This window comes from Myotis yumanensis, unplaced genomic scaffold, assembly GCF_028538775.1.
Source record: "Myotis yumanensis isolate MYYU_CA2020_CCGP unplaced genomic scaffold, mMyoYum1.0.hap1 SCAF_5, whole genome shotgun sequence".
Taxonomy (NCBI): domain Eukaryota; kingdom Metazoa; phylum Chordata; class Mammalia; order Chiroptera; family Vespertilionidae; genus Myotis; species Myotis yumanensis.
In genome coordinates this window covers 89,413,621-89,423,896 of record NW_027223756.1, presented here as the reverse complement: position 1 = coordinate 89,423,896, position 10,276 = coordinate 89,413,621, and positions in this window count along the sequence as shown.

Below are 10,276 nucleotides of genomic sequence, written 5' to 3'. Positions count from 1 at the left end.
CTTTTTGTTACACATTTCTTAAACAAGAAGTTGCTTTTCTAACTTGAATCGTTTAGAATTAGGCTGTGGAAAAACACTTAGGGTTTATTTTGGAGCCTGTTAAATGAAATGATGTTCCCTTTTTTAAAAAAAAATGTATTTATTGGTTTCAGAGAGGAAGGGAGAGAGATAGAGGGGATCAAGTCCACAACCCGGGCATGTGTCCTTGGCTGGAATCGAACCTGAGACCCTTTAGTCCACAGGCCAACGCTCTGTCCACTGAGCCAAACCAGCCGGGGCTGATGTTCCCTTTTGGATTTTGCTCAATAAGTGTTGGTCAGGAATTGGGCAAATACGATTTTGACCTGGCTGCTCCTAGAAGAATTAAAGTGATTGCAGTGGGGTTTCACTAGACCAGGGTCAAATCCACTTGTACTGCTACTCAGCTAATGTCATTCTATTTCATTGCTTCTATAGTTTATTCCCTTGTCAAATCCAGCTAAGCATCTCCCCATGGTTTGCAAGTAGCAGGGAACATAGCTTCTGAATCGAGTTTCAACCAGGCCTGTGTTATGGCAGCAAGAACAGACACGTCAAGATCTTGACTGGTCAGTCTTCATCAAGCTGTGTGAATGGTGTGAGGAAATCTCTGCCTTTTCAGACCCACACTGAGGTTTCAATGAGGCAAGGCGTTTGTGTTGCGGGGGTGAATCGTTCTCTGAGAAGAGAATGGTGTCATTGAGATTTTGTTTCAATAATTGCATTTTTCTCCAGAGAACTATTATCTCATTGTTAAGTTGTTATAAGTCAGGGTAGCTTTGAGGGATACATATTAGAGTCTGCTGTACATTTTTTTTTTGATGTAATGACTTTTAAAAAATATATATATATTTTAAGTGATTTCAAAGAGGAAAGGAGAGGGAGAGATAGAAACATCAATGATGAGAGAATCACCGATTGGCTGCCTCCTGCACGCCCCCTACTGGGAACTGAGCCCGCTACCCAGACATGTGCCCTTGACCGAATTGAACCTGAGACCTTCAGTCCACAGGCCAATGCTCTTATCCACTGAGCCAAACCGGCTAGGGCTGCTGTATGTGGTTTGTTTGTTTTTTAATCGCATATCATGGATCTTTAGGAAACTTTTCAAGAACCCTCACTGGTGCTCTAGCAGGTTTGGCTCACTGGATAGAGTGTCAGCCTGTGGACTGAAGGGTCCCAGGTTCGCATTCCTGGTCAAGGGCACACGCTTAGGTTGAGGGCTCATCCCCACTAGGGGGACGTGCAGGAGGCAGCCAATCCGTGATTCTTTCTCTCATCATTGATGTTTCTATCTCTCCCCCTTCCTTCCTCTCTGAAATCAATAAAAATATGTTGTTGTTTTTAAAAGAACCCTCACTGGCACCAAAGCTTATCAGAGTTTGAATTTTGGGTTCATAGGATCCCACAGCATTTAAGTGCTCATGTTCAGCGTCATTTAGGTATGGATTCAAATCCCATCTCCATTCCTTGCTGGGGGGACCTTGGCTGATTGCTTCCCCTCCCTAAGCCTCAGTTTCCATATCTCTAAAATGGGCTTAAAAGTCATACCTACCTGGATTTGTTGGAAGGTTTGGTGCACTTGAATTTGACCTGGGTGCTTGACTGAACGCCTGACACCTGGTAAGCCTTCGATATCGTGAGTGTCCTCACTGCCACATTTTACCTCTTGCCTGGATTCATTCGTTCAGTCTAGACCCTCACCATGAGAGGGCGATCACAATAATTTTAAAATTTGGAAACAATTTCCAGTGTGGAAAATCTTTTCCTGTCTTCCCATTCCCTTTCCAGTGCTTTCCTATGCCTGTCGGTATACTAGTATTCCACATAGTTTTGATAGTGGGTAAGGCAGTTCCGTTCTGCTTTTCGTTTCTGCATCACTTCCTTCATATTTTCTGGACTGACAGAAAGGAAACCTTTTGCTTCCTCCACCCTTACCATCTTAAGAATGGAACAAGTCCCTCTGTGTGAGTTTCTCATTGCACTTCAGTTACAGCTGCTCTAGAGTACAAACTGGAAATCACCGAGTCCTGCTGCTGCTTTTTATAAATAAAGTTTTATTGGCATTCAGCCACCCCTCTTTGAGAATGTGTTGTCTATGGCTCCTTTGTCTGTTTTCCTGCTACAGTGGGAGAGTTGCTGACAGAGACCATCTGGCCCACAGAGCTGAAAATGCTGGGTATCTGGCCCATTTACAGCATAAATTTGCCAGCCCCTGAGCATGGGGATGATGGAGAATCTCAAGGTGCCCCTTTCCCCCAAAGCCACTCAGGTGGAATCATTTGTGTGCCTTCTGGTCTAGACTTTAATAAAGACATTTGCAAACATGTCTTTCAGACTTGCTGAAAATCGAGCCAGCCATTTTCAGGTGATGTGGTTAATAGACCAAAACCCGATTTCATGTCTCTCATTAGCTCGGCTCGAGGTCCCTCCTGGGCTCCTGTGATTCTTCTGAATAGCAGCTCAATGTGATAATGAGATTGGCTCTCCTCTGACGTGCTTAGATCTGAAAACCCAGAGACTCATTAGTGAAGCATTTTCTTTTCATTTCAACCGTTGCATTATTTCCTTCTTAACCAACTTTAAGTTTATGAAATATTGACAAACCTCCTGATGTTTTCCTGTGTTGATGAAAGACGTAAGCTGCTTGTGCATAAACCAGAAGCATGTTATTTTTTTTTAATGTAAATTGGATTTGGGGGTTTGTTTTCACCATTCCCTTGACTTACTTTCATTATTATGCAGAGGAAAGCACTGATCCCACTTTCAGCCCCCTCTGGCACGTGAGCATCCCTGAAGTAAGAGTTTGGTACTGGCAAGTGTTCCTGGATGAGAAATCAAGCAAAAGGGTCTGTAGCAAATCAGAAATTCAAAGTCTATGTTTTTCAACAAAAGAATGGCAAGAATCAGTTCAGTGTGTGGCTCATGGCTTGCTTTATTTTTATTTTATTTCTTCCATCACCATTTTCCACTCCTGTGCCCTCTTCCACCTCCACCTACGTGGCTTTCTTTTTGTTTTGACTTATACCAGATGCTAGCAAACTGCTGCCCAGGTCTGGCCCGCTACCTACCTTTTCACGGCCCACAAGAGAGGATGGTTTTTACTTTTGTAAATGGTTGGAGGGGAAATTAAAATGAAAGGAAATTCAAGTTTCTTTGTTCATAAATAAAGTTTTATTGGAATGCTGTCACGCCCAATCATTAATGTATCATCAATGGCTGCTTTGGAGCTGCAAGGGCATAATTGAGCCCTTGCGACTGTCAGCATAAGAAATGTCCAGACCTGTAAGAATTTTTTTATGAGTCTGTTTGAACCAAACTGACGACAACTGCTGGGAAACAAAATCTCAGTGGATTGAGGAAATGTTCCAGAGAATGGCTCTTTTGCACCTTATTTTATACATTAGAATCAAAGGAGAAGATGTAAGGGGATCACATGAAATTCATTGGTGATAGATGAGGGAAGTGAGAGAAAGCAAAGCTGGGTGTGGGGGTTGGGAGGTGAATCTCTGGGATTGGCTACAAAGTGAAAGGATTAGACACACTTTTACATAGATGGGTATAGGATAGTTTTATCGGTAACTAACAATAATAATGAGAGGCTCCCGTTATTTCCTGCTCTGGTGGGAGATTGTGTCCTGAGGGGTCTGGAAAAAGAAAATTCCAAAGGTATGTTTATCTTAGCTGCAAAAAGACTATAAAAGACAGGCTCAGTTAACCTAAAGATTGACCTTACATTTCAGACCATCCTATGTGGTTAATTTCGGTCTCTGAGCTTGTAAGGCCCGCCATGCAGGCCCCCCTTGAGTTTGCAGGTTTAGTATGTGGGCCCTTTTTCATCCACAGGACAGAGACTGTCTAGCCCAGTGGTCGGCAAACTCATTAGTCAACAGAGCCAAATACCAACAGTACAACGATTGAAATTTCTTTTGAGAGCCAAATTTTTTAAACTTAAACTATATAGGTAGGTACATTGTTATTAACTTAATTAGGGTACTCCTAAGGCTTAGAAAGAGCCATACTCAAGGGGCCAAAGAGCCACATGTGGCTCGCAAGCCGCAGTTTGCCGACCATGGGTCTAGCCTGCCAAACTGAACATTTACTGTTGACCCTTTACAGATAGGTTTGCCAACCCCTGGAATAGACAATTTAAAAGGCCCGGCCGGTGTGCTCAGTGGTTGGGCATTGATCTATAAACCAAGAGGTCGAGGTTCGATTCCTGGTCAGGACACATGCCCGGATTGTAGGCACCATCCCCAGTAAGTGGTGTGCAGGAGGCAGCTGATCAATGATTTTCTCTCATCATTGATGTTTCTATCTCTCCCTCTCCCTTTATGAAATCAATAAAAATATATTTTTTAAAAAGACGTGGGAGGATCCCGTTCATCTGTGTTTACTTCACATCATTGTCATGGCAGGTAGTGGTAAATGTGGGCCACCAGAGTATATAGACTATGCTGGGGGAGTTGTGGAAGTTATTTTAGGGGGAATAAAGCTTCTTTGCATCTCATTAGAGGTAGAAGAAGTAATTCATGGAAGAAATGGGCTGAGGAAACAACTTATAAAGGCAAAAGAAGGGCCCTTGGAGTTTAGAAGTGAGGAAGGCAAAGGTGATATGTCTGGGAGGGAAGGGAAAGGCGTGGGTGTGCTCCCAGGAGGGACTGTGTACTAGGTCCTCATTTCTAAGGGTTTTAAGGGTGGAGATTTAGGGGAGGTTCCAGGGGAAGATCTCAATAGAATATTCAGCAGTTTTCCAGGTGTGTCCTTTCAGGGCCCGGGTCTCCACTGATTGGTCGGTGTCAGGGCAGCAAGTCGGTCCTGAGGTCAGCCGTGGTGTCACTTGTCTGGGTTTGCTGCTTTACAGGGCCTGGAGCTGAAATACAACTGAGGCCTAGATGTTATTTCTAGGGAGGAAAGGTCAGGGGGTCCAAAGCCCATGACCAGAGATATGCTAGAGGAGGAAATGTCACCCTGAGGACGAGGCCCCACCCTACAGTTGTCCTTTGCTAAGCTTTTGCTTTCCACCCTGGTGACCTTTTTTACCTGGTCCAGCGTTCTTGCCCTGCTCATACCTATCTGCCTACCACGGATGGAGGCCTGGCCTAGACAGAGTGGGCTCTGTCCTTCACAGAGTGCAGCATCGACTGGCCTCTCTGCACCTCCACAGCCTCATCTGTGATACGGGACAGTGAAGGAGAAAGCTTTGACCTGTGCCTCTAACCTGCCTGACGTGGGACAGGTACTCAGTAAGTGGTGTTATTTTCATCGATGTTATTACTTTTATTAAAAGACACTCTTGACAGGGTTTTATGAGGCTTAAATGAGACAATGTCTTAGGCAGCTGGGGCTGCCATAACGAAATGTCACTGATTCGGTGGGTTAAACAAGACATTTATTTTCTCACAGTTCTGGAGGCTGAAAGTCCAAGATCCAGGAGCCAGCAGGTTTAAGGTGAGGTCTCGCTCCTCAGTTTGTAAACAGCTGCCTTCTCACTGCGTCCTTAGTGTCCTTTCCTCTGTGTGTGTTCCTGGTGTTTCTCTTACGAGGGGACCAGCGATACTGGATCAGGGCCCACTCTTATGACCTCATTTAACCTTAGTTACCTCTTTAAAGGCTCTGTTTCCAAATACAGTCTCTTTGGGTGTTAGGACTTCAACATATGAATTTTGAGAGGACACAGTTCAGTCTATAACAGATGGCCAAGGTTCTCACCTATTCAGCAGCTGTTAGTTCATCTCCTTGGCCAATAGTATGCTTCAAGGCATTACAATTTTTTAAAACTTCATGTGGTCTACAAAGCTGACCCTGAGAACTGCTATGAAGGAATTTGCCGCCTGATGCTCCATAGTAAAGTATTTGTGTGGATTGGATGGTGGCTTCCACCCTGGCATCTCAGACTTTAATGACCCCATGGGTTCCCTGGCGGTCTTGGTGAAGTATGGATTTGACTCAGCAGGTTGGAGGCACAGTTGGGATTCTGTATGTCTAACCAGCTCCAAGGGATTGTCCAGGCTGCTGGTTCACAGGCCACACTTTGAACTGGCCTGCCTAGGGCTGGCTGGTAGTGTGCAGGTTCTTGATTTCATGCAGGGAAGATTTCATAATATAAGTCCAGGTGATTTTTTAGAGGACAAGTATTTTCTTTTTTAATGGATTTTTAGAAAAAGAGAGAGAGAAACATTCATGTAAGAAACATTGATCGGTTGCCTCCTGCATGCACCCCGACCGGGGATCGAACCCAAAACCTGGGTATGTGCCCTGACCGGGAATTGAACCCAAAACCTGGGTATGTGCCCTGACTGGGAATTGAACCTGCCACCTTTTGGTGTATGGGCGGATGGTCCAACTCACTGAGCCACACCAGCCAGGACTACAGGACCTTTATTAAAGCTGGGGACAGTGAAACAGGAAGAAGAAGCAACAGGAGAGAGAGTAGTTGAGAAAATGAGCTCAGACTGGGCTACTTTGGCTCACTAAGAAGTCAGAGAAAATGGGGCCTTGGGCCAGATTCTGGGGATTTGCCCAGGATGAGCTGCCACTGCCCACTGCTCCCTGGTTGGGAGTCTCCTGGGATCCCTTAGAGTTTAGGAGATGCATGACTCTGGGGGAAGAAGAGGGGTAGTAACTGAGAGTCTCGAGGTTGGGCATGCTCCTGGGAGGGAGAACACAACCTGGGAACTTTGTCTTGAGGGTTTTTAAAGGCTGGAAGTTTAGGAGAGGATCAATAGAATAGTCATCAGTTTTATGCTGATGTGCCAAAATGAGATTTATTCCCTTAATTTCATCCTTGGTGTGGTTGGCACAATTGGATTTCTGCTATCTCCCTGAGTAAGGTGATTTAAGCTATTTACCCTCTGATTGGGGAGGAGAAATGCAAACCATTTACTTTTGTTGTTAATTCTCACCTGAGTATATTTTATCCATTGCTTTTTGGAGCTAGTGGGAGGTAGGAAAGAGGGGAGAGAATGGGGGAGGGAGGGGGAGAGAGAGAGAGAGACAGACAGACAGACAGACAGACGTGTATGAGAATATGAGAGAAACATCGATCTGGTTGCCTCCCCCACCCACCCTGACCGTCCCTGCAACCCTTCCATGTGTGGGTCGACGCTCTGACCATTAATACCCCAATCTCTCAGTCAGAGTAGCTACATTTCAAGTGCATTTCATTGCAGAAAGCTCTAACTGGGCAGCGCTACATGTAAAGGAGAAGGGATATGCCTTTTTAGTCAAGGACCTGCTTAGTTTCATTGGGCAGCTGTAACAAATGGCCACCAACGTCACAGCTTAACACAGCATGAATTTACTATCTTACAGATCTGGAACCCAGAAATCCAAAATGGGTGTCACTGGGCTGTAATCAAGGGTTGGCAGAGCTGGTTCATTCTGGGGGCTGTGGTGAAGAATCAGATCCCTTGCCTTTTCCAGCTTTTAGAGCTGCCGTATCCTTGATTTATGGCCCCTTCATTCCTGGTGCAAGCCAGGTGGCGTGTGCCCAGCACACAGTAGGTCCTCACTGCTGTAGCCTGTCCCAAAGCCTGGGCACCAGAACCAGTTCCCAAAATGTTCCTTTGGAAACATTTCTAGAAGTTGTGAACTTCTCCCACTTTCCAGCTGCATGTCCTGTGTGTGACAGCCGCAGCTTCAACCAGAAGGTCGTCTGGAAGGTTGTTCAGCTGTCTGGTCTAATTAGCATATTATGCTTTTATTATTATAGACTAGAGGCCCAGTGCACAAAAATTTGTGCACTCACTGGGGGGGTTCCCCAGTCCAGCCTGTGCCCTCTCGCAGTCTGAGACCCCTCGGGAGATAACGACCTGCTGGCTTAGGCCTACTCCCAGGTGGCAGAGGGCACGCCCAATCCCTAGTTGCAGCCCCTGGTCAGGCTCAGAACAGGGCCGATTGGGGAGTTGGGGCGCCGCCCCATCATGCACAGAGCAGGGCGGATCGGGAGGTTGCGATGCCACCCTCAGTCACGCTCAGGGTAGGGCCGATTGGGGGGTTGTCACACACAAAGCAGGGCCCATCAGGGGGTTGAGGAGCTCCCTCTTGTCATGCACAGAGCAGGGCCGATCAGGGGGTTGGGGCGCTGCCCCCATCACTCACAGAGCAGGGCCCATCAGGGGGGTTGGGGCTCCGTACCCTGTCACACACAGAGCAGGGCCCATCAGGGGGTTGAAGAGCTCCCCCCTGTCATGCACAGAGCAAGGCCGATCAGGGGGTTGAGGAGCTCCCCCGTCACTCACAGAGTAGGGCCGATAGGGGAGTTGGGGCACTGCCCCCTGTCACAGAGCAGGGCGGATCAGGGGGTTGGGGCGCTGCACCCTGTCACACTCAGGGCAGGGCCAATGGGGAGGTTATGGCTCTACCCTGTGACACACAGAGCAAGGCCCGTGGAGGGGGGTTGGGGTGCCACCCTCTATCACCCACAGAGCAGGGCCGATCAGAGCGTTGGGGCGCAGCCACTGTCACACTCAGGGCAGGGCCGATGGAGAGGTTATGGCTCTACCCTGTCACACACAGAGCAGGGCCCATGGGGGGGGGGGGGGGGCACCGCACCCTGTCACACACAGAGCAGGGCCGATCAGGGTGTTGGTGCGCCGCACCCTGTCAAACACAGAGCCGCAGGGCGATCAGGGGTTGGGGAGCTCCCCCCTATCAGGCACAGAGCAGGGCTGATCAGGGGGTTGGGGTGCCTTCTCCTGTCACGAACAGAGCAGGGCAGATAGGGAGGTTGTGGCCCCGCCCCCTGTCACTCACAGAGCCACAGGGCGATCGGGGGGTTGGGTGCTGCCCCCTGTCACGCTGATCCCAGTGCTGGGAGGCATATTACCCTTTTACTATATAGAATAGAGGCCTGGTGCATGGGTGGGGGCTGGCTGGTTTGCCCTGAAGGGTGTCCTGGATCAGGGTGGGGGTCCCCACTGGGGTGCCTGGCCAGTCTGGGTGAGGGGCTGAGGGCTGTTTTCAGGCTGGCGGGTGACTGAAGCTCCCAACTGCTCCTTTTTTTCTTTTTTTCTATTCTGGGCCAGCTTTAGCTCTGAGGCCTCGCTGCTGAAAGCAGGTTTCTGGCCTTTACCTTCTGTATTTGATACAATGTTGCGGTCCGGCTGGCTGAAGCCCGGCTGACTGAAAGCCAGTTTCTAGGGTTTTGTTTAGCTTCTATATTTGCAACATAGTTGCTTAGAGTTGCAGCTGAGAGGCCGGCAAGTCAGGTGGGGAACGTTGGAGTTCACCATCACTGGAGCAAGCAAGCCTCCCTGTTCGCTTCAGTACATGGCTGCCGGCTGCCATCTTGGCTGACAGTTAATTTGCATAAGGATATGCTGATTAGCCAATGGGAAGGGTAGGGGTCGTACGCTAATTACCATGTTTCTCTTTTATTAGTGTAGATATGTATATTTAATAAAACTAAAATTAAGGTAAAGTATATAGTTTATGTTGCATTTTATCACTTAATATGAAATTGGATTTTTGTATATTTTTCAATACTGGTTTCTAATGGCTAGGTTAGCTACTATTTCTCCATCTAAAACTATGTTCTTTTCAAAGTTTATACAATAACATACAGCTTGATGAATTTCTGCACATGCATACACACCCATAAGACAAGACCACTACCCCAGTTGGAGTTATAAAATCCTGTGGTCTCTCCTAGTACATAACCTTTCCATTTTCACGAATTGACCCCAAGTGTGTTTATATATTCCCAACAATTGTTGCTTCTACTCTTCTTATAATGATGCTTCTGTGAACACCCTTGAACATACACATTTGTCTGCATCTGATTGCTTCCTTTGGAAACATTTCTGGAAGTTGTGAAACACTGGGTCAGAGGGTATGAATGCTCTCAGTTGAAATGCCTCCCTGTCAAACATCTTTCCAGGTCCTGCTTTCCAGATGGCTTTTTCCTACCTTGGGACTCCTGCTGCACTTTTCTGGACAGTACAATTAGAGTTTTGTGTTAATGGGCCCAACCCGATTCTAGTGGTTGGCTTCAAAACTAGTTCCTCAGGAGCAGGCTTTGTTCATCTTTGTATACCCCTACTTGGAGGCACAATAAAAATTGAGTTCTCTGCCCGGCTGGTGTGGTTCAGTGATTGAGCATCGACCTATGAACCAAGAGGTCACGGTTCGATTCCCAGTTGAGGCACTTGCCTGGGTAGCAGGCTCGATCCCCAGTGGGGGCACGCAGGAGGCAGCTAATCTTATTATAGCTGTTTCTATCTCTCCCTCTCCCTTCCTCTCTGAAATCAATAAA